The following is a 25,864-nucleotide window of genomic DNA, read 5'->3' as shown; positions in this document are numbered from 1 at the left end:
AGGAGCATTTTTGACAAATAAATGTTTAAAATACTGAATCAACCACCTTCGTCTTAGACGACCTCAAAGAGAAGTTGCCCACAGTTTGCCCACCTTGCCTGTAATAGGTGTGGCACAATGCCATTGTCCCTAAATACTTTATTATTCAATAATCTGACCCACAGTCTAAATAGAGAAGGAAGCCATGTTTCCACCCCCTCAAAGACCTGAGAAGGAGACTAAGTCAAATGCAGCCTAATGCATTGGCAGAATACTACTCTTTCCTTTCTTCATTCACTCATCTGACGTTTACTGAATAAATGGGAGACTCAACACATGATGGCATGGGGAGGGGTGGGAAGCTGCAGGTGAGCTTTGAGATGGCTGCGGAGAGCAGGGCACCTTTGAGTGGAGCGCTGGGATGGAGGCTCAGTCAAGAGAGGGGACATCAGCAAGCTCACAGTATGAAAAGCATAAGGAGGACCAACCACATGGGGCACGTGGGCAAGCGACCACTTTGACAATTTGAGTTCAGTGAGGCAGAAGTTTCTTGGAGGAGAGGGAGAAGAATGTGGGAGCCACACAGTCCTTGATAAAAACAAAAGCAGCAGGAGACCTGCCCTTTAGTTCTACCTCTGTCATGACCTCAAGTCATGGCTTTATGAAAGGCCTTCACACCAGGAGTGCCAAAATCAGATGCCTAAAAAGGCCAAGCAAGTAAAGATTAGTGAGTGAGGACTGGGAATAAGGCTACAGGAAGTAGTGGCACTGTGCTGCCATGGCGGGCATGGGCCCAGTGTTATCCAGTGGTTCCAGAAATTTCAACTATTCTAGATAAGTCATGAATCCTTTTTTTTAAATGTGAAATCTCCAATGTATAATGTGTTGACAACAAAGTGAATGTTTTATTAATTATTATACTACCAAAAAAATATGCTTGTTACCACTCTACATCTCTGATTTTAACTCTTTATTCTGTAAAGTCACATGAAAACACTTTATCTTCTTGCAAAGATTATTAGAAAGATCAAATTATCTTGTAAATACTTCAAAAATCACAATGTGCTATAGTAACTGAAATATCAGGTATATTATCATTAATGCCACCAATTCTCATTTTTTTCAACAAGCTGATTTATGTCTTACTGATGTTTCCCCATCTCTATTTATCTAACAGGAATCCAAAAAGTTACATGGCTGCCATAGCCTGACTTCAAAGGAATCAGTCCAGCACTGCTGACTGCAGGGTGGAGGCTGGCCAAGCCTTCTGGTATCCCACCTGATTTAAGTTATCTGAGTATCAGCACAGGATGGACATAAACACTTTTAAAATACTTTATCTAATTTGAGTAAAAATATATATATATAAAAGCCATTTTGCCTCATTTCTCCTTAACTCTAAACAATTAAATGTCTAAAAAAAGAAAACTAAGTGTAGACATTACCCAAACATATTGGTATGAGCTATCATAATACTCTCTGTTTTTAATTTATTATTTCTTTTTGACAGAGTAGAGATTCTCATATGCTTACAGAGTTTTTGGCCAAAGCGTTATTTATCCACACTCAATTTGTAGGCTAATGAAAATAAGCAGAGCCTGATACCCATAAATTCTAAAGATGGATCCTAAGACCAACGATAACAATTAGATATAGGCGGGGCTCCCCATTTGAAGTTGCAGAATCTCTTTCTTTCCCTTTCAGTCTTTAAACAGGTTTCATCTTATTTGTCTGTTCCTCGTGTGGTCCTGCCAAACAGTGGCCTCTCAAATTTGCTGTTGATTGTCCTTCCTTGCGCTGGATGGGAAGTGTGTACAGTCTTCACTGAATGCATTTGAATGCTCAGTGCCATGTGTACTCTTTAAAAAAACCAAAAATCTCATATGCATCCCATAAATTTTACCCTGCTGCTGACTGGAACTTCTTCCGAGGCAGCACCAGCACAGCCAGGTCTTCCCTAAGTGCTTCTGTAAAGACTTTATTTCAGCAGCTGTGGTTGAGGCTTCCACTGCAGGCAGCCCAGTAAGGTTTAGATTAAAAACAGGAAATAACCCTCTTGAAGTACAATTCTGAGTGTACCAACCAGCATGAGTGAAATGAATCACATGTTTCCTGTAGGTGACATTTTATTCTATGACTTAAGGAATCTCAGCAGGAAAAGTGTAGGTTTGCCTAGAGAGGAGGGTAGGAAACATTTACAAAGAAATGAAAAACCTAGAAGTGAGGAAGGCAGGTTGCCAGGTCTGTGATTTTTAACTAGGAATATTCAAAAACTGGTCCCTCTCTATTGATGGCCGAAACAATCTTTTATACTCCCTAGAACTAGGGCTGCAACTCCATTTCATCCTCGCAAAATAGTCCTGGATTTCATGACAAACAAAAGTTGGGTACTGAATTTTACATTCTGAATGAGAGTCAAAGTGAAGTGAATATTGGAAAGATCAAATCCATGGTGTCTGCTGCTGGTAGTCCAAGTCACAGTGAGAGAGTATTACAAATACTATATATCAACTTATTTCTCTTTTGCTTTGTCCTCCTACTTCCATGAATAAGTTAGAGTCAAAGAAAAATTGGGGACAGAGTTAGAAGAGCCTGAGATGGGGAATGGAAGAAATAATAACAGAGTTTGAGTTTCTGGTATCTACAAGAGACAGATCTCATCCAAAGATTGGTTCTTATCAGGAAAACGAAAGGGTGTTGTGTTTGTGAAAACTCCAGGACTACTATCCTCAAGAGTTGCAAAATCATAATCTGATGGAGCTTTTGGGAATCTGTAAGATCAAATCAGTCAAAAATACTTACGCAGCCTAGGTCTCAAACAATCCCTTCCTTCTTGCCTTTTGATCATCTCTCCTCCCATTTCATACATGGGAGCCACTTCTAAAGCTCCATTTCTCCATTCTGTCACCCACAAGGCCCCTCTCCACCACCTCTGCAGGTGGGTGGAATGGGATGGCAGAACTAACAGGTTTGGGCGTGGTGTGGTTCTTGTCATAGTATCAAGAGGTGCACAGTCATTTGTTTTTGACTTCTGCATTTACATCTCAAAATGAGGATGTGCAACATGTGTTGAAAATATGAGGACTCACATTAAAGTTTTCAAATTTTCCCCTTTTACAGAGAGATCAGTTGTTGAATTTCTTTTCCTAGTTGACTGTCTCTGCTACAGGTCTGGGAACTTCTTAAGAAAGACATGGTGTTGTATATTTCTGAAATCCAGAGGTACCTTAAATATAGTCAGTGCTTAACAAATCTTTATTGAATAAAGAAACAGATCTTAAAAATTTAGTATCTTCTTAGATGCTCATTTGACATAGTTGCAAGTTAGAGATAAGGGAAAAATTATGGTAACCCAGGGAAAGGAACTAGGCAGACATACGGTATAAACTTAGTTCTAAGTCAGACTGAGACTCACTATAAGCGGAAGGCTGACAAATATGATACTTTAGTTACAATCATTAGCCAAAGTAAACTACTGTATTTCCTTCATATTAAAGGCAGTATTTGAAAACATTATGTATAAGGCAATAGTTTTTGAGCTTCTGAGGGCTCTAAATCCTCTTAGGGATCAATGGAAAGCTATGACTCTCTCCTGACCAAAAAAAAAAACAAATGCACATTCAAAAATCTGTTGGGAAAAAAAAAACAAAATCCAAAACCAAAAACCAGCAACTTTGTTCATAAACACCCTGAAGCATGAACAAACCTGTATCCCAGGTTAAGAATCTTCCTAAAGGAAAAGCCCTTGAATGGTTACCTTTAAGGTCCAGAGAGGGCTTTCAGAAGAGGTTTATTTTAAGGTTCAGAACAATAGAAGTCCACACAGCATAATCACAAATTCCATCCATTCCAAAAGACTGAACTTAAAGAAACAAATATGCACATGGAGCTGCTCCCTCTCTGAGGAGGTAATGGAATTTTCACGCACACCCCACAGGGCAGAATTCAAAGGCGCTTGTTTAAGCCAGATGACACACAGTATTATGGCCATGTCACACTGTCCTCAAACCCAAAGAGAGACACACAGTAGGTTCACTGTGCTGAAATACATTAAACCTAGCAAAGGTATGGGATTTGCACCCTGGAAGCTTCATGTAAAACTAAAGATATTTCCTAAACAAATTGAAAGAAAAATTACTGTCATCAATCCCTCTCTGACTCTTTAAAATATGTTTTTCCCTTGGACCTAAAGTTCCAAGTTGATTACCAGTCATCATTCCCTGAGATTTGAAGGCCAAGGAAGAACTCGCAAGAAAAGCAATTCACATTTCAGTTGTCCTTTCTGACCCCTCACCTTCCATCTTCCCAGCAACCACCCCCTTCCCCAGATAGTTTCCTCCTTGCAATGGCAGAGAGCGATACTGAACTTTCTGAGCCAACTGCAAATTGCCAAACTAGAATCTGGAAGGTTGCTTTTTAAAATGCTTTTGTAATCAAACAGATGTAGTTCTAAATTTTACTTCATTCACTGGCTTCTCCTCCACTATATTTAGGATTCATTGCTCATTTTCTTATCATTTTCCATTTCATTGCTTTTGTTTCACATTTGAGTAACTGTAGGTCAAATGTACTCCAGACTATTCTGTTAAAGACATGTTAAAATCAAATAGAAACTGTATGATTAATGATATGAATCATCTGTTTTTTTAAAAACAGGAAAGTAAACAAGTGCATGGCAAAGCCCCACCTGCTTGCTGCTGTTGTGGTGCTGTGCCTATCATGAGGAAAACAATTCCCCCTTCTCAAGACTGAGACTAAAATTAGGCTCCACCTGCAAGATGTTAATGAAAACTTACACAGCTGCTTTACAGAAACAAGTTACCCAGATTGCTTTTGGAAAGCTCTGTGTAAAAGCAAACTTGTTAGCTCTTTGCCTAATTTCCAAAATGTAGTATTAATTTTAATGGCAATTATTAACACAATAACCAACTGATAAGGAATCTCAAAATAGATCCAATATTATCAGATAGGAAATACACTATAATTTTATCCACATCCTGCTGGTTTAACCCCTTACTCAGAAATGCATACTTCCTGTCTCTTTTTTGGCACTTGTGTTCAAACGGAAGGCAGAACAAGTGAAGTCACTGGAATAGGCTGCAAATAGTTCCAGTTTGCACGGGGCTCCCCTTTTCCACATGCTGCTTAGTGGGAAGAAGAATGGGAAGCACATGCTTCCTTTGCCCTTGATTCCTTTTGCAGATTCTCAAGCTTTCTTTGCAAGAGAAGCCTCAAATCAAAACCAAGTCACATCAGATTCACATCCACCAATTTCTTGCAGATTTAAGATAGAGCGGCAGTTGTGCACTTTCATCAGAGAAGGGGATCGTCCCGTTCCATTTCCAGGTCAAGTCTATACAGCTCCAAGAATTCTATAGGCCAAGTGGCCCAGTTTTGATCCTCATTACTTTTCCAGATCACGCTGTAGTGCTTATCCTTGGAGAGAAAGATGTATTATGGTTTAATTATTTACTAAATTAGGTATGTCAAAAATTTAAAGAAGCTGCCATTTGGGGATGAAAAATCTCTGCCCTTTAAAAACCTCAGCCTTGGGAAAAATTCCTCTTCACCATATCCTTTACCTACAGTTTAGTCTTACCAAAGAAGCAGGATATGCCTACAACTGTTCAGATTTTATCCATCTTCCCAGTGTTGCATGTGTTGTATAGATTCTTAATATTTCCACAATTACACTTTCTTAATGGCTCTTTGAAACGATTAGAAAAAAGAATGTGTCGAAGTCAAATAGGCTCAATTAGAACTTGAGCAGCAAATTCAGTTTCTGTTACAGATTAAATGATGAAGAAAATAGCCATGCTAACAAGGAGGGCTGCCTTTCCTGACCCTATCTGATTTCATTAGCCTAATTTATGCTTATTAATTATTGGTCTGATGAGATCATCAATGTTAAGTGTGCCGGGCTCATGATGGCTGCGTTTGGGGAATACGATGGTTGCGTTTTCAAGACTTCTATGTGACCGTCGGATGATATTCCTGTTTCGTTTCCGTTTTAGGCTGCTGCCCTACTCGATCTGTGTATCCAAACCACCTACGAATGCAACACTGCCAGAATAAACATTTTGTTTACTACACAGTCCTGCTTGCAACTGTCAACAAAGAAATATAAAAGGAGATTTAAGTTTTCATTCCTAGATAGTGAACTCCAGATTGTTTCTACAGTGCAAGTCATTACAGACTCTGCTGCCCCCTGAGCTTGAGCAATTCTCATGCTCTTGTAACAAAGGGCTGCGGATCTGGCCGTGTGGGAGTGGACTGGGCCGCTTAGATAAGTTTCATTCACTGTAGGAGCCCAAGGGAATAGGGCAGCAGGCGGCTGCGCTGACTCGGTTCATGGTGTAACTTTACACTATTTTACCTTTAAGTCGCTACTAATCCCTTGAGTTTACATGTTTTTTGGGGCTGCATCAGAGAAAAGCAGTGTGAAATTGCCTGAAACCTCCTTATAAATAAGACTTAGGATATAGACCAGCTCTGTTGATGAAAAGACTGAGAGAAATGCCCTTGAGGGCCCCAAGAACAATTTTACAAGGCTCCCACTGAGACTTTTTTAGTCTTTATCTAATGACTGCTAAAGAAAAAAATTACTAAGTAGGTTAAAATCTCACTTTCTCCCAATGCAGTTGGAAACGGAACCTAAACATTAGCATAAATCCTGTCTACATATTTATTAACCAATATTGCTTGTATAAACTTGATCTTTTCTTCCTAGGAAATATCTTAACTCGTTTTGCCAAACAGAAGAAGAAAGCAAAAAAAACAAAAACAAAAATGGAACTTGGAACTCAGATATCGGAACACTAGACTGAGATTCCAGGGACTCTGGATTTGTTTCCTAAACTCTGTGCACGGCACCAGTGTGGGCTATTGACATGTTTCATCTTCGTAGGTCAATTCTTTGAAGTGTTATTGTTCTATTCTAAAGATGAGGAAACTGAGGCTAGTAAATGGCAAAACCATTCATTTAGCATGGGAGTGTCCTACTTTAAAAGGATCACGACTTCTCTCTTACTACCCACCAGAGAAGCTAGAGGAAGTGCCCCTACTAGCAAAGAGGGCATGGAAAGACAATAGGAGAACACTCTTCTTTACTCCTTGGGTCCCTCATTGTCACCAGTGGGCCTTTCACATTCACTCTTTATGCTGCTGTAAATTGGCCTGACCTCCTATCCTGTTTCTTTGATGGAAACACTAACTCCTATTACACCTCCCATTTCCTAACATTCTGACCTGTCCACCCCACCCTGCCCTTCTTCAGTTTTCCTACTCTCTAAATCTTCCTACAAACAACCATTTGGAAACAATTTTGAGGTCCACCTACTTTCTTGTCCATCTGTCTTTTGTAATTTAGAGGTTAGGGACTGTGTTTTTTCTACTTGTCATGTTTATGCCTCATACTCTGTGAGTACCTAATAAATGCTGAATAATAGCAGCTTTACGATGATGCAGAACTAGAAACACAGGTTCTTATATTTAGTATTTCATCACCAGCAAAGAACATTTATTCACTGTCAGCACGATGCTAGGCACTAACCGAAGTTAATTACTGAAACTGGGCTCCTGCATTTGTACACAAGGATATTTTACTTTTCTGTCTTGTTTTCTTGACCAAAAACAATGGGATCATCCTTGAATCTTCTCATTAAATCCACACCATCCTGAAGATAGAGGCTGGTACTTTTCTGTAAAAGAGGGAACCAAGGTCTGGAGTGTGCTGAGTGAGAACTCTCTAGAGTCAGTGATGAAAGCCTTATGCAAAATTAGTCTGCTTTGCACACATGCCTTTGTGTCTGTGTGCCAAAGGAAAGAATGGACAATCTGAAATATGTATTTCCTAAGAATAACAGAAATACCTCTGTGTTCATGCTGTGTCTAAACAATCAGAATAAATTGAGACATTTAAAATGGATACTTTAGGCCAAAGGTACATTTGCTTGTAATATCAATGTAATTGTTGTTGTTTGTAGGCTTTCTTAAATAATCTCAGTTCCATTTCTTTTGCTTCCTTGTGTGGACAGAGGCTAGAAATACACAGTAAAAAATAAAAGGCCACTTGCAGATTTGAGACATATTAATTCAGGAGCAGATCCACGGTATTATCTTTGATTTTTTGTGTTCTCCATCACTAATTCAGTAAACATTTATCAAATACTACCTGTCACATTCTTGGCTTTATGCTTATAGTGGAGCTCACATTCCAGTGTAGAGAAAGACATATAAACAAGTAATTAATAAAGTATGGTGTGGTACAGTGGAAATAAGTCCTACAGGAATGATAAATTCTTCCTATGTGCTCTGAGAAGGCGACATGTGGGAGGTGACATTTCGGCAATGTCTTAAAGATGAATAGTTGTTCCCTGTCAGAAGGTGGGGAATACATCATAGGCAAAGGAAACAGCAAGTGCAAAGACAGAAGTCCGGGGAAAAGGGTAGTATAGTGCATCTATTACATAGGGTATCTGGTAAGAACTGGTAGAAAATGATGTTGAACTTACGGTGATGGACCTTCTGGTATCACTCTAGAGACACTAAATTCTGTTTTATGGGCATCAGGAAGTCATGAAGAGTTTTAAGCAGAAGAATAATATGATTGCTTTTATTCTCTAGAATGATAATTCAGCATAAAGAATGTGTTGGCACTAGTTGACTCAGATAAGGGTGATTTTTTAAATGATTTTTAGTTAAGGCAAAAGGAAATGAGGGATTTTAAACATTTGGGAGGTGCAAAAGAAGGTGAACAAAGATGTAACTGAGAGATATTTACAAGGTAGAAATAATGGGACTTGATAATGAACACGGTGTGTGGGAGAGGGAGGTCACCTTGAATGGTTGTCTAGATAGCTGTGTGCTGGGGAAGCAACAGTAACATCTTGCTGGACTCCCAATATTTCGAACTTGCACTGAGTCATTCTCATATTAATTAATTCACATCTCACACACAGTAACAATGTGACATAAACAATAGGTATTTTTTTCCCCCTATTTTATAAGGAGCTCAGGAAAGGTGAACCAGTTGCCTAGTGTCACAAGTAGAACACAACATTCAGGATTAGGACCTGAATCTTCTAGAAGGTCAACATGTTCCCCACACATTTCCACCATCTTCAGGCAACATTACTGAAATTGCCCCGTTAGAACCCTGATGTGGATTTTGAATCAAAGTATATAATCAATTCGATTAATGAGTGATATGACAAATTTAAAACTTTCATTTTGAGTGAAATCAATTTTTTTTCTAAAACTTTTTCAGGGCTGGTTAAATGCCAAGACAAATTTCTTTTTGCTTGTTCATTTTTTGCTGGTAGACAACAACACAGACAATGAGCATAAACTTCTGTTAACTGGTTTGTAGTAAAAAAGATTGATATCTCTTTGCTAAGGAAAACTTTTTGTCATGAAGGAGACTGCTAGAGAAGAGACGTAATACATACGTAGAAAAATGTAGGTTTTCAAATAACTCATCACTTGATTCCAACTTATTGAAGATTTGACTTTCAATTTTTCAATATTATGGATTCAGAATACTTAGAACAATATATTATATAAATATGTCTTTAAAGTGAGCTGAGCAAAATTTCTTTTTTTCCTTACAAGCACAGTGGGCTTTTATTACATAATAGTTTATTGGATGGAAAAAACTGAGCTGTGCTTTTTGTGTTGAGGCCAACTTAATTTTCCTTGATCATTTCTACTTTTCAGTTAGGTTATCGCAATCTAGTATGGCAGATGCCATACTTCCCAGTGTCTTCTTTTGCTTTTGTGCTGATTTGGGAAGGTATTTGTTTGCATGAGCTATACACCTGGCCTGAAATCTGTGAGAGAATAGGATGAAAAAAAAAATGACATGGCCTCCAGCAGTTTCTTCTCTCTTTTTCATTTTATCTTTTTTTAAAATTTTTCATATGAAACATTTTCCTGCAAGGATCTTCTATATACGATTAGAAGATGCTTTTGATATGTAGATCAAGCAAAATGGTAAATACATAGCTTTCTCTTTTCAAACATTCCCTTATTCTACAATGTGCCTGTAAGTGTCACTTTCTTTGATTTCCATGAAGCCTGCCCTTGGGTTTGTATTGTAACTTGGTATCTTTCCATTGTTCCTTACCACAAAAATTCCTTTTAAGAAACTACATTCAGAATTTAATCCATCAAGCTTTTGCTCCTCTTTCTCCGCCTTCCTTCTGGAAGATTTAGTGACTAACTCTTTACTTTGATTTTTTTTCTCTGACTTTGAGGGTTCTCACTTTCTTTCTTAATTGCTACAATCTGGTGTCCCCATTTGCCTGGGAGTAAACAAAAACAGAAACAATTGGTGAAAAGACACAGGCTCACAAGCACATGTGCCTGACTAGTTGATGGATGGCAAGGTTTGGCTTTCAGGAATGAAATCTGTCTACTGCACTATGCAACCTCAGTTTCAGGGTGGGCTCTAATGCCAGGCATAGTGGTAAATGCTAAATGCTAAAAATCCTTCAGCCAAACGATGAGGCAGGCCTTGTTATCATCTACATTGGTTTCAGATTAGGGAATTAAATCTAAAAGAGATGAAGTATCTTTCACAAGGTCATTCAATGAGTAAGTGATAGGACCAGACTGTAAACCCAAGTTTTTATGACTTCAGTGCCTGAATTTAAATGGCTAATTTATATTTGTTTTATCTGAAAACCTCTTAATGCCACTATAGAAGAGTTTTCTGGATTGCAGGGGTAGATTATCATTATACCATTGCTTAAATTCTAATACTCCACAGAATATATTTCCTCTGATGCCTGTGGACTTGTTAATCTAAAAATAGGGAAAATGGAAAAGTTGCCAAGGTCACCCATTAAAAAAAAGAAAAACAGAAAAGAAAACATATAAATGTATATATTGTATAGCAAAATGTTAAAAGTTGAGCTAGATTATAAGCATTGTTTAATACTGGCTCTGATTCTCTATTGGCCTGTCTTATTTAGTTTCCTACAATACTGAGCAGTACACAGAAATGATCATCAGGCATGTTCTTTACTTTGTGTTAGTTTGGCTAATACACTATTTTGCAAAATACAAATACTATTTTGAATACAAATAGAAGTAACTTGACATACCAGCAATACAATTCCTCTGAGCTAAACATTAAGTATACATAATTTTATTTATTCCCAAGGTGAGAGAGGTAAACACTACATGGATTTTTAAAAATCAAAATATTAAAGTTTTAAAACTTTCTGTTAAAGAGAGATTCATTAGACACAAAACATATTTTAAAATATAATTTTATCCAAATTGTATTCAAATGTTAAATTTTGCAACATTGCCAGGCCTCTAATTATTTATCAAATTCACTTACCATGGGTCATTGCTTAAAAGGTCAATATGATGATTTGGTGATTTTAATGAGTAAAGTGGATCCCCCCAGCATGCGTTCATCCATAGTCACTGCCAATTATAAAGATTTAATTCAAGCATTATATATTTCACCTCTATTATTAGAAGGCACTGTGTTATGCTCTTTTGGAAGAATAACAATTAAAAAAACAAGTAAATTAATTAAATTTAAATTTAATCTAATTAAATAAAAAATAAGCAATAAATAATGGTTTCTGTTCCCTGGCAGCTCACCTTCTAATAGTAAGGATAACTATTAGATTATATGCAAAACATATTATTATTAGATGTGCCTAAATTCTATTGTCAGAGTACAGAAGAGTGAGAAAGTAATTCTGACTAGAGGAATACAAGTTTCCTAGAAGAGAAGAGATTTTGGTGGGTCTTGAAAAATGGATGGGATTTCGAGCAGTAGGTCTGATTCTGAAGACAATTTTTGGTTACTTTAAGATAAGATAGAATTCCTCTGTTAAGTATGGTTTTTGTCTCATTGAAAAACAAACAGATGAATTTCTTTTTTTTTTTATTAAAGTATCATTGCTATACAATCTTATGTTGGTTTCAAATACACAACACAGTAGTTCAACCCATATTATCAACCCATATTATGAAATCCTCACCCCCTCCAGGGAGGTCACTATCTATCAATGTAGTAAGGTTTTACAGAATCATTCATTGTATTTCTGTGCTGTACTACCGTCTCCATGATCAACCAATATTATGATTGCAAATTATTGTGCCTCTTAATCCTCTTTCCCTTCCCCCACCCTTACCAACTCCTCTCCTTGGTAACCACTAGTCCCTTCTTGGTGTCTATGAGTCTACCAAAACAGATACCTTTCTTGAGAAAGGAAGGTATTTGTGTCTTGAAATGAAATTTTAAGTAGTAGATATTCTTTGTTTAAATGAAAAAAATAAGATATTTTTCTTTCTCATTATGTGAAATAAATAAGGCTAAAAGCTGGAAAGTTATAAAAGTCACTTGATTAAATGAGGCAAGCAAATAAATGTTTTCCAAAGGTCTCAACTCAGTGTGCTCTTTCCCTGAGGCTAGTTGGCATTAGTCCACAGTCACAATTGCTCCATCATATGGGTGGCCAGTCAATGTGGTGCCAGCAATAAAATGTGTAATCAACTTTCACATGTTTTTAGACATTTCCAAATCACTTTGATCATGACTAACAAGAAAACTGCCATTTCAGTTAATAATCTATAAACTCTCAGGGGGAGATTTAGTCCAGTACCCAGCAGAATATTTCACATTTTATTTAAAAGATGTAGAATAACACAATCTAGAAATAAATTTATCCTTAAATTTTCCATTATGTAATCTTGGTTCAGTGTTAACATTTTAAATGGTCATTTCCCACAAGTCCAGGGGTTAACTTAATTGGGATTAAGTTGCTTTTGAAAATAAGTTGCTTTTTAAAATTCCAAATGCATTTCATCTAGGTAAAAGTAAAAGTGATAACATTTATGATAGCTTTCAAAACTGCTTTTAACAGAACAACCTGTGTCATCATTGCCCTTCTTCATTTAATTGAATTTTGAGCACTACAAAGGAAAATAGTTATTATGGCAGAGAAGACACTAGAGTAATATTTCTCTAAGTCAAATGTTATTTTAGCTAGTGAAGATGTTCTTAAATATCTAATAGTTAGAAGGGTACCATCCAAGAAAGCCACATATAAGAGCTTGTTGAAAGCAGAAAATGATTTAGAGAGGAAATTTCAGAGATGACTACTGTTTAAATTTAGTCAAAACCTCTTTTTTACACCAGAAGACATTTAGTCTTCCATTGGCTTTAATACGTATCTTAGCAATCATTAAGCCTTTAGAAGTCTACCAAAGCAACACTTGAGAGCCCAATTCAAAGATAAGACATGGCAATGTCACTGATACGGAGGAGAATGGGTATCAAAGGCTGTTTCTTGGACATCATCTGAAACAAGAATTTTTGAATAATGATGACTCTAATGGCTATGTCTTTTCAACTCATGTTACTCTGTGATTTTTCTTTTCACGTAACTATTTAAGCAAAAAATTTCTTTTTATGCACACTATTAAAATGAAAAAATGTCTTTTGACACACACTATTCAAATATCCCAATGTAACAGCATATATACACACAGACACATCCACACACAATTGAAGTCAGTAGTATGGCCACAGGCCTCGGTACTGAAAGTGTAGTCTACAAACAGGCATCATCTGGGAGCTTGTTAGTAGCCCAGAATCTGAAGCCCCACACCCAGCTTATTGACTCATAATTTGCATTTTAACAAAAACTCTGATTCTTGTGTATGCAAAGTTTGAGAAGCACTGACTTAAAATCAAGCTTTAAAAGTTGCTCATCCCTTTTATCCTTAAAAGTCATGTATCTTCAGTTTGAAACCATTATGAATTTCCCCATTATCTAAGGCTGGACAGTTTAGAGAGTGGTTGAGAGCAAGTGTTTCCAGAAATTCCCTGTCCAGGGTACCTGAAGCCCACTTCCAGGGCCAACTTGAGTCTCTTCTCTGGATCAGTCCTCCTAAGGGTGTGGCTGTCTGGGGTGGGGAACAGGCAAGAGATGGAGTCTAGACACAGGTGTGGTAGGCTCCTTGCTGTACCAAGTGGAGCAGACAGTAGGAGGGGATAGGGCTGGCCCCAAGTTCAGGCCTCCATTTGTACTCTTGCCCAGGCCTTGCATATGTTAGGAGGTATGGTAATTATTAAAAAATCAATCTATGGCTATGAAGTTGATGATTTTATGAAATAGAGAGTCTAGAAAAAAAAAAATTCTTGTAATTCCTTCCACCCCCTCCTTCCGCTGCCCTGGGTGGCAGGACAAAGGGTGCTAGTCCAGATGCCATGCCCTCTCCTTTCATCTATCTTCTCTGCTTCCATTCACACTACTGGTAGTGTGGCACCACGGAGAGCAACATTTCCTTGGAGACTCACATCTACTCTTGGGCTTCCAGGCTCTGTGCCAGCAGAGTCTGACAGTGACACAGAGGGCAGTGTACTTCCCTAGATATGCAAGCACAGCTCCGACTGCATCAGTGGGAGTTCTACGATCGGACTGAGAGCAGAGTACTGTCTAGAATTGGAAATGTGTCCTCAAGGTAAGGCAATACAAGTGGCCTAGTTACGGAAGAGCCACACTCCACAGTTAAGTAGCAAATGCATTGAGAATTGAGAGATGAGTTACCCAAGTTCTAGAAGGAGAAGCAGATAAAAAGAAGTTGAACTACAGCCAGTCCCCAAAGGAATTTTTAAAATTCCATAAAAGAAATTATGTACTGAACTACCCATTTATTAAGAAGTATAGAAAATTAACCATTTTACCTAGTTACAAGATTCTGGAAACAAAGAAGAATTATCTGAACACCACACACTTTCCTTATATGCTAATTTATTTGGCCCCCTTAACTTTACTCTTTGTCCATCTAGTCTCAGTTTAACTGGGTAGCCTTTTTAGACTAACTTAGATGGTCACTTTTAAATGTGGTTAGAACATCCTGTATATCTTCTTCATAGCATCTATCTAATCTAATCAAATATTTGGGTAATCATGTGTTTTCTGTTTGTCTCTTCAGGTAGACTGTAAGCTTCATGATGACGTCAGCCATGTCTGTCTAGTCATGTACCTGAAACACACTGGCCACTCAATAAATAATAAATTTACATTTAGTAGCCTAAATATAAATTCCAGAAGTCTTATAATAAGACACATTCACCCATATTTACAGGAACTTGCTGAACCCTCACCCAGACCTTTTTACTGTGTAGATCCAAGCACATGGATTTATCTATTTTCCCAAATCACAACAGACTCAAGTAGGGAACTAGAAAGAAAAATAAGGGATGAGAACAAAGAGCGAAAAGGCCCATTTGACAGGTTCACAGAGCAAGAAGACAGAACGCCACCAGTAAAAGAACTAAAGGGACTTAACAATGTGGAGCCATTATTAAGACATTGCAGAGGGTACTTTTGCAAAACTTCAGAATTCCACAATTAATGTTGATAATTGTAAAAATGCAGGTAAAATCATATTCCATATATGCTGCTTAAAATGACAAGAAAGTATATATTTTGTTAAGGTTCTTTTTTTTTTTGAAATAAATTACCTAAAAGCAAGTTTGTAGCATAATAAAAGTAATATTATTTATAATGATGGGTTTTAAAGTGTATAAAGTACTTTTCTATACTTTATCTCATTTGATTTTATAAAATGCAAAAGGGGACAAGCTACATTTTTCAGGGAAGTGCTTATGTGGGACACCTCATTCCAGGGTGAAACTGATGAGTTAGGTGCTAACAGCAATTTTCTCACTGAATATTCTGAAGTGTATATAGATGCTGATTTTTAAGAGAATTGTTGGAAAGAGATTTGATTGTGATTTCACAAGAGTTTTAAATACATTTTTTCAATAATGATTTACTGAGAGTTAGACACTATATTTAAATTAAGTTAACTAAATCTTACAACAGGGATGCATAAATAATATAGAATAGATCTTATAAATATGCAGTAGATGTAAATTTTATTATTTACAATATTTTAAAAGTAGATGTGTCCTGGACATTAACTTATAATTTGACATTAATCATGCCCCTGTATTTTGACAGTGCTCTTTATAGAATGCCAAATTTTACAAAAACCACACATACATACACCCTCCAAATCAGGCTTACTTTACTGGGAACGAAAAAATGTATTTTAAATTTCCAAATGTTGCCAGTGTACAGAACCTCATTTAGTTTTTTCACTGAAGTAAAGAATAATAGCAACCCTGTAAAAGTATGAAATATGTCATAGATGGTAAGAACTTGTCGAAAGACAAAAGACAGTCCCAAGAAAGTTGTTTAGTCAATAGCAGCTGTTACATTGCAATATAAAACCGTCTTTATATAAAATGTTCATTTTATGGTTCCTTCTACAGGAGATCAAAAATTAAATATATGCAGGAACATAATTAGAGGATTAATGGCCAAAGCCAATACACAAAGGGAGAGATTTCCAGGAAAAAAATGTGTTATAAGCAGTTTTTTAATGACTCTGCTTTAAAAACAAACCTGAATTATAACAACAATTGTTCTCTTGTTGTGTGAGAAAGGTCACATTAAATAATTCCTCTCTGATTTTATCCACCCAACAACATGCACCCAACGGGGGACAGGTTTTGCCTCTTTGATTTGCTGTGCGATGATTATAGCACAAGCCTTTCTTTTGTTACAGTTGTAAATTGTCTTGATCAGAGTAGGTAACGCAGGGCAAAAATGTCCAATCACTTCTTTGTAATAGCACAAAGAACCAAGTAGTTAACTTTGTCTGTTGGTTTCAATACGTGCACCACTGAAAAAAAAAAATATGGCCGCTTTCTATATATATATATATATATATATATATATACATATATTCTAATAGATAAAGTTGTTTAACTTTGGTCTTCAGACTTTTCTTTCCAAATCTCATGTAGTCAACATTTTCTTTTGCTGTCTAGGACACAGTATATGGCTTCTAGAAGCAGACACTTGCTTTCTGCCACAGTTAGAGGAGCATTCAAATCCGATGCCTAGCATCAGGGCCTGTTAAATAGGAATTGTAGGGAGTTGATCCTAAGGCCAATAGTTAGCCACAACCCTGTGGGTTAGTTTGAACCAAGAATGGGATTCCAGGCCTCTGGGATTAGCATGGGGAAGCTCTCCAGGAGCTTCCAAACATTCTCTTTGGTAACAAAATAGTGAATTGTTTCAGCTCCAGCTGGGTTGTCATATGTTTTATTAATGGGCCATCATAGGAGCCACCAAAGCGATCATCATGTTTGCATCAGGCCTCCTTGGAGAGAGAAATTCTTTAATAGCTGAACTAGCAGGGTCAGTCAGTACAGACGTGCCTGCGGGCGACCCAATAATAAATAAATAAATGAAATAAGAGAAGAAGAAATGAAATCCAACATTGTGAGTTTAATGATGTCCTTCAGCAGTCACCAATCAATAAGTTTTTATCTCTGGCTGAAAGGTTATAGTAAGGTTTCATCATTTTAATAGCTTTATTTATTTATTTGTTTATGTACTTATGCATGTATTTATTTATTACCGGACTGTGGAGTGGCAGGGGGCATGGCAAAGTGCCGAGCCCACCAGAAATCGCTTCATTGGAGTGACAAACTTTTCCAAATATCTATTTATGGAACTGCATCTCTGCAGCAATTTGGTGTTTCAGTAAGCCAAGTGCCGCATGGAGTTGTCCTATTGTTTCTGCTGGAAATAAATGCACTTCAGCAGATGTTGTGATAAGCAGTAGCACTTCCTTTCCTTGAGAGTCTAATTTCAAAATTGATTTGAAAGGACGCATTATATTTTGGCAGGGCTGTAGCTCTACTAGGTTGTGCTATTTGTTTGTTTAAGGATTTTCTACAATCTTGCCTTACTTCGTCTAACAATTCAGCTTTAGGCAGGAAACTTTATTTTCTGACTGGAAAGAAACACATGAGCTAACAGGTGAGATCATATTCACAGGAATTCTTTTCTTTCAGCTCAGCTGACTTTATTGTGTCATGAGGCAAGTTACATCAAACCGCTCAGAGAATCACAGGGTGTCCTGGAGATTATTGACATAAACACGATTCTTTGCAGGTTTATATGGAAATTGGTCATGGTATCCTGGAAATGGGAGGTACCTTAATATCCCCATGTAGAGGATTAGTTGCATTGTTGTTAATATTGAGGGCCTCTAGATATGGTCTCTCATTCAGAGATTTATGATTTACAACGTTTAGAGGTTCTTATGCAGAGATAATATGAAATTTACCTAACATACTTCTCAACAAGGTTATCAACCTCCATTTCCTAGTCTGAGACCCATAGAAGGGGAAGACCCAGTGTTCATTCTGGCTCCTTATTCCAATGCCACACATAATTTTATGAAAAATGATATTTTAAAATTGGAATTGGCATTAGTAAAATGCCTTCATGAGAATTTAAAGCCTAAATTGCTGATTAAAAAATGCAGTGCATCTAAGCTTAGCTGTTTATTTAAAAAGAATGATTAAAATGGATCAAACATTTTATCACAAACATACATAGAAAACATAAGATTATTTAAAGGAAAGGCTATTCATATATTAAGACACTTTCTCTGTGATTTTCAAGTACTTATGGTTTTCATATGATGTGTCTTTGCACATCCTCTACCTGGAATAGTCATCACACACTGAAGTTTGGCAAGCTCTACTAATTCTTATAGATTTAATTGGTCATCTAGCTCTGAAGATTCTTTTTTTTAAAATTCCACAGAGTTCATTATGAATCACTTTTTCCTCTGTATCATCACTGTGCTTTGATCAAACCTTTCTTGTTTTCTGAACCACACAGTAGTTATTTTAGTTATTTCTTTGCATTCCCTTCCTCTCTGCTTATGATATCCTTGTGGGAGGGACAATGTCAGATTCATTTTGTATTGTATTCTCAGCATCAAGTTGAACACCTGGCATATCATAATGCATATAAAATAAATGAATGTGGCCTAAACAGCACACATATTCAGTCAATTTCAGTCTAAAGTTCTACCTAGACAAATATAATAAACAAATGAAATGAGTTCAGACAGAGATACAGTATTTATGGATATCCTAGGACTAGAGAAGGACACAGAGAAGAAAATGGTAATTCAATGCTGTCATTCCTAGACTACAATAAAAGTAGTTTCTGAAGTTGTCTCAATTATTTCTTTCCTCAGTGAGTCTTTCAGATATTGGAGACTTAGTGTAGATTCTTTTTTCAATCACTTTCTAGTAAGCAAGGCAATCACTGAGAAATTTCTTGAATCTATGCCTGGTTAGGGAAACTCTTGAGAATTGAAAGAATTTGATTCATAAAAAGGTCTGGTACCATTCACAGAATGCATATTCTAATCACTACATGCTGTTTAAAAAAAATGGCACCGATTATTTCAGAAGGAAGCCTATCAACAGTATTACAGTGAAACAAGGGTGAAATTACTGGTTTCTCTGCTTGGAATTCTTTAATTGCTTCTGAGGTGGGTGCACATATATATGCAGATCTTTTAACATACCCTTGAATTATGAGAACATGAGAAAGACATTATTATTGTAAATCTGGGGTATAGTTTACTTTACTATACCATATGTTTTAGAAGTCTGAGATATACATTAAGATATGAAATATAGTCAAATTTGATTTGTTCACTTGATAAATATTTCTTCGAGTATTAGTTCTAAGGCATGGTGTTGTGCACTGTGGAAAATACAAAGATTTCCTAGATAAGGACAATTTCAGAAATACATACAAAAACTAAAATGGTAAGTTAAAAGAAAAAAACAAAGGCACTTAAAATACAGTATTGTCCTTTGACAACTGAGATATTTTATAACCTGTAGTCATGCTTCAGAGCAGCAGGACATAGTTTACCAAAAATCCTTCTAGCTTTGTGACCATATAAGAACCTAAATCAAAGATAGACATCCTTCTTTACTTCTCCAAAAATCAAAATCAGATTAACAATGTTTATTCACCAAATTTGTTTGCCATACTTAAAAAAAATGTAAGTCATATACAGTAAGTACTAAGAGAATAAGTAGCCAGATCTTAAAGAACATATTCTCTTTAATTATCATGCTTCTAAACTTGACTTTAACAAATAATATGGCCAGCAAATGCCTGGACCCTAGGAATGGAACATTTAATGGCACGACCAAATGGCCAAATGCTGAACACTTGCTCATGCCCTCTTGCAATCAATCAGGTCTAACCTAAGAAAACAACCAAAATACAGTGAGTACTTAAGAAGAATTGGACTAGTGCACTATTACTAAATGACATGGAGATAATTTTGCCACCAATACTTGAAGAACATTTAAGCAGGAACATTTAAGAACTTTTTTCTCCTGTACTCTTATGACAGTTAAATAATGCTTATCTGATAAGAATTCAAAAATTATATATACAGACTATAAGATGTGCAATGGGGAGAAAGGCAGGGTTAGGGAGGCATGTCCTGTTGTTTTCAACCTAGAATATGCTGAATAACTAGGGTGACTATATCATTTATTTTTGGTACTTTTCGAGTGAAAGGTATTTTTAATTATGCCAGACATTTGGTGTAAACCAGAACTATTCCAGGCAAACTGGAATGTATGATCTACCCATCAATGATTAGCCATAACTAGACAATGTTAAATGAGTTAAGACAGATCAGTGAAGGTAGTTGTATTCAGGCTGTGTAAGGTAAAATTCTCTAAAATTTGGACCACACAGTTGATTAGCTAGTCATTGAAAATCATGTCATTGACTCCAAACGACTTGTTCCACTGTATCTTCCATGGTTTAAATGACATATATGTGTAAACTTTTTTTCCAAGGAGTGGTTCAGGATTCTTCACATTTCTCTGAAAGCTTTTATTATCTAAAACTCTTATGGTAATACAATTTCCTGGGCATTCAAAAACTTGTAATCATTGCTTGAAGCCAAATGGGAAGTCCATTAGACTGTGAGGCAGGGAACCTGAAATAGTGTTTTGACTCTAATGCTACTACCAAGTAGGATTTACCTTCACACAGCCTCAGTATTTTCATTGCTACAAGGAGATTGTATCACTTATTAACTTCCAAAGGAGGACTTATGGAAATACTTTAAACACCTAAAATGTTTAAGTTTAAATATTTCATTTTCAAGTCCTTCGTAGCAATGTAGAAGGTAAAAGAGGAGGAAGAGTATTAGAACATGTAGAATTAAAATAATGTTTAATTGGTACAAAGAGAAATATGTTGAAATAAAATGGAAGAAAAACACATCTTTCTGACTAGAGAACTTTCAGCCCTTGATGATTTGCTAACACTTTGAGAAAGTCTTCCCAGACTCCTGTTACTTCACCCTGAACTCCCTTATAACAGGTACTTGTTATCGTTTATCTCTGTTGCCTATTGGGCTGTATGCCTTGCAAGACCCAACTGTGTTTTATCTATCATTAAACTGCATAGTGCCTGACTCAAAGTACATACTCAATAGATATATTTACTAAATTTATTAACGTCGATGAGAAACAGAGAAACAGTCTAAGTAAGACATCCCTATTTGAATATTAATATTACCTGTTAGGTTTTTGCTAGATTCTCTTTGCTTTTCAGTTTTATGTTTTCCTGTTTCAAGCATTCCTTTTCCACTAAAACCTGGAAAATGAAGTTTATAAGAACTATTAAAAGTTTTATAAATTTTCACCATAGGATCACTATCCATGGAGACATGGAAAGACATGGTTAAGAAAGTGAATGTGGACGTGGCTCTGTGCAAATCATCCATTTACTTTCAGAAATGTTAGCTCAGTTGGTAAGAACACAGCACTGGTAAGGGTGAGGAGACAGGTTTGATTAGCTTTACACAGAAAAACTGCCCCAGAGTTTATACCTCCAAGCTCAATGAGTTCTCTTGGGTCAGAAAGTAAGTGTAGATTACTCAGAACAACCTATTAACACTTTGGAAAACAAGCATCTGGTGGCAAACCTAGTATATACAAAAGTCAGCACACTATTACTTTGCAGAGTGCTAAAAAAAAGTGAACCCATTAAACAAGTGTAAACTTAGGAAGTGTCCTTTTGTCATCTGTCCCCTTTGGACCACAGCATACTCAGTAAGGGAAACTTGAAATCCAAATTCTCAGACTGCATCCAATTCATTACTGGAATCTCTGCTTGGGAGGAAGAAAATATGGCCATGTTGTATTGGTAATAGATTGTCAACAGGGCAAAAATCAGTCTGAAAATCATAGGTAGTGATCATATAAACATTTGTGGGTTGAGGGATTCTGAAAATATTTGTGTATTGAAATAATGGTTCTCTTTGCAAAAATGCGCTTTCCCACACACAAACAGCATTTTATTGTATGTGAAGCACTGTTCTTTCAATATTTATTGGTTCATGGCTCATTACCCAAATTAATGCCAGAAAAAGTTAGAAATACTTTTGCGACACTCTGTTAAATTCAGTTACAGCACATTCTATTAGCATGTGATAAACCAGCTGGATGCACTAAAAGAAAATATGCTGAAGAAGGTAACAGTGACATGTAAACAGCTATCTATAAGTCATTCGGTGATCACAAAATAATACTTATTAGGAGCCCTTCCATATATGGCAACATTCTAGTGTCACAGATGTTGCACATCTTGGGGTCAAATCATATTTTAGATGAATATGCTCTCTGGGAAGGTTGACTGGATTTTCAGATATGAACAGAATGTAGATCTTAGATGGGGAACACCTAGATGGAAAAAAACTTCATACTAAACTCTTTTGCTGGATTTATACTAAACCCAGAGTAGTTCCCTTCTGGGTTCAAGGTTACTTCTTTCATTCCCACTGGCATCTTCTTTTTGGGTAAGGTGCAACAAAAATCCATTGCTGCTTTCTAAAAATTATAACTAGTAGGAATTTAATAAAGCAAGTTTCACATTAGATGCAAGCACTTAAAAATAGACAATGTTTATCCATATAAATAAATAATGACATGATTAAACATCAATTAATGTACTATATAATATGTGGTAAAGCTATATGGCAGGGAGCCTATCAAGAGCCTCTTCCAGGTGCAGACAGGCCTGTTGACTTGCCATTCTTTCCTTATAAAGAAAAACTTGCCATTTATGCTTTAAAAATAACTTACCCCTTCTTGTAGCAGTGAAATAAGGACCCACATACCACACATATCACACACACACACACACTTCACTGTTGACTCTGTTCCTCTTGGCAAGAAAATTCAGAGTTGGAGACCCAGAGGCTCAGTGGGAAGGGAGATGAGATACTTTTTGTCAGATATTAACCATGACAGAATTCCTTTAGCAGACCAGACTCACCAGAGCTCAAGCCATGCTCTAGGACAGAACTTGCTATATCACTGGTTCCTATTGGAGCTTTGAAATGCTGTCTCTCTGATAGAAATTTTATGGCTCTCTGAAAATTTTAAAATCACACAGGGTTTGTGGCAGAATGTCTCAGAATGTTGCTCCTTAGTACCTGTTGCCAAAGAAGATTCAAAGGTTAAGAAACCTAGAGTGTTCCCAGAAAATGTTGTGGAAGATAGCACAGAAAATCACATTAGCCAGCTGTGGCTGAAAACTGGACATCTGACACACAGAAGCTAATTCTAGGAATAGTGTTTAGAGGTATGGCTATGCCTGTTGTAAATGTGAGATTCAGGAAAACTAAATACTTTGCCAAGATCACAGAACTAGTTAGAAAGAGCTAGGGATCTGAGTCTTGGTCCATTCAAATTCAGAATCAGAGCCTAAACAGATCTAGGTTTGAATTGTCCTTCCATCACTTACTAGCTGGACGAACTTGGGCAGGTTTCTTACCTGCAGTGAGATAGGTCTCCATTTACATATTATTAAAATGGAGAGAATGCCTACCTTACAAGACTGTCCAAAGGTCAAATAGTTGAGACAGAATATGTTAAAGTACTGGGCACAGGGGTCTTCCCTCTGTGGACCTGCCTTGCAGAAGCCTTCTGTCAAGGCCTTGAGCTGGTTGCTGCAGGAGAGGCACTATTCCTAAGACTCCCCTCCCACAAAGTACTTGGGATGTAGGAGAGAAAGAAGACAGTAACTTCTTATAGGATGTGTTTAGAGATTTACCCCAATATGTGAAACTGACGAAAAGGGGGTACTCTGTTTGAAAGGGTGTGGGTGTGTGTCAGGGAGACACAGGGCCACCCAGGCATCCTTTCCCAGCCACCTCCCATGCTCTTGGACTGCCTGCTTTGAATGCTGGAATTCCAAAAACAGTCATTAGAAAGATGATCTCTGGGAGATTTTAAAACATAAAATCATGATTTCTAGTGTAGGTGCAGAAATATCTGTAATAAAGGACACAAAAATGATAACAACCAAAACATACACATCTATTCACACTAAGAGAGAGAGAGATTACAGTGGCTTCTTTCATGGAAGAGGACAGAAAAGGGTCGGTGATGGTATCACAAAGAATATGGCTTTTCACAGGAATGGGTCAGATTTTAGGATGCTGAGATCACCACTGAAGAGACAGGAGAGGAATGAGATGCACTTTAATAGAAATATATCAGGAGGAAAGGCAAAATATGGAAAGAAAAGGAAAGGAAAAAGTACAAAGCATTGTTCAGCATGTGAGTAACCTGACTTAACTGGGTCTTCAAGTACAGATGTGTAGGAAGTAGGAGCGAGACCTGAAAATCAGAGGTAATAAAAGATGTGTTAAGACACAGTTTTGGCGTCAGACAGATGTGGGTTTGAGTTTCTGTTGTGACAATCCCTGGTTGTTCTGTGAACAGGGACAACTGATTTCTCTGAGCCTCAGTGTCCTCTTCTGGAACATGTAGACATTAATAATAATAATAAATGAGCATAGAAACATTTATTGAGCACTTAATTTGTGCAGGGCATGGTTCTAAACACTTTAAAGGTATTGACACAGCCTTGACAACATCTTGTGAGGCAGGTACAATCCTCGCCATGGTTTTGCAGATGTGGAGACTGAGGCGAGAGAGGGTAACAGACCTGTCTAGTAAGTCACTTGTCGCACAGTTGATAAGATGGGGACTGGAATCCAGGCATTCTGGTTCTGGAATCCTCTTCATTATTAGAACTTCAGCCATCTTCTTCATGGTGTATGGTAAGAATTAAATGAGATGGCACCTATAATATGTCTAGTGATGTGGTTCAGGACATACTACCCCATAATATGGCGCTGTAGCATATTGATTATTTTAAGCTGAGGAAGCTTGAGAAAATGGCAGAAGCAGGAAGGTCAGAGTTGTCCCCACTGCCCTTTTTCCCTGAAACAGGCCATAAAATCCTCACTAGAAGACATCCTTCCTATGCCCAGAGGAGAGTAGCATCCTTACCTCAGAAGACAAAGAAATGCAAAGAACAGACGTTGCTGTATTTTCCCCAGTTTATTACATTTTCCTCATTCTCCTTAAACCACCATATTTTTCCACGACTGCCTACTCTTCATCAAACCAGCATAAACACACGCAGATGTGTTTCCTCTGGTCTTCATTTCCTTACAAAGGCTCTCATGTCATGGCAAACAAATATGAAAAAGATGTGTATGCTTGCCTTCTATTAATCTCTTTTTGTCCGTTTAATTTTCAGACCTGGCGAGGACACTGAGACGGTCAAGGAAACCTTGTCCTCCCCTACGCTAGCCAAGTGTCAGGCACAGTGTAAGTCTCAGTTCAGCAAAACCAATCATGAAAAAGGAGAGAAAGAAACGTTGTGAAGCCGAGGCACGTGAAGGCTCTTGCATACCATACTTAGGGGAGTCTTGACATTTTTCCCACTGGCAAATTTTTAATTATATGTGGGGTAGTAACAGGCTTGTGGTGTGATCAGAAGTGTGATTTAGAGGGATACATCAGCTTAAAAAGAGAGAGAAGGAGTGTGGAGCAATTAACATTTACTGTAATAGTCATTAAATGACCAAAAAAGGGTGGTGGCAGTGGAGATGG

The 25,864-nt window shown here is 37.1% G+C and overlaps 1 protein-coding gene and 1 long non-coding RNA gene across 3 annotated transcripts in view; one reads left to right on the top strand and one right to left on the bottom strand.

Annotated features, from left to right (window-relative positions):
• Positions 1-25,864, bottom strand: part of ADGRL2 (adhesion G protein-coupled receptor L2) — a 591,965-nt gene that overhangs the window by 273,521 nt on the left and 292,580 nt on the right. The window contains exon 1 of one of the 2 annotated variants that reach the window (XM_057500358.1): positions 2,782-2,884. The exons of the other annotated variant lie outside the window; for it this stretch is intronic. The gene's annotated coding sequence lies outside the window, so the exon portion shown is untranslated. Of the gene's footprint in view, positions 1-2,781; positions 2,885-25,864 lie in introns of those variants that run through there. 2 annotated transcript variants of the gene reach the window in all.
• LOC130683373 (uncharacterized) overlaps positions 1-25,864 on the top strand; it is a 165,208-nt gene that overhangs the window by 81,568 nt on the left and 57,776 nt on the right. The gene's annotated exons all lie outside the window — the stretch shown is intronic.

Source organism: Manis pentadactyla, chromosome 4, assembly GCF_030020395.1.
Source record: "Manis pentadactyla isolate mManPen7 chromosome 4, mManPen7.hap1, whole genome shotgun sequence".
Taxonomy (NCBI): Eukaryota; Metazoa; Chordata; class Mammalia; order Pholidota; family Manidae; genus Manis; species Manis pentadactyla.
This window is presented reverse-complemented; position numbering and strand designations above follow the sequence as displayed.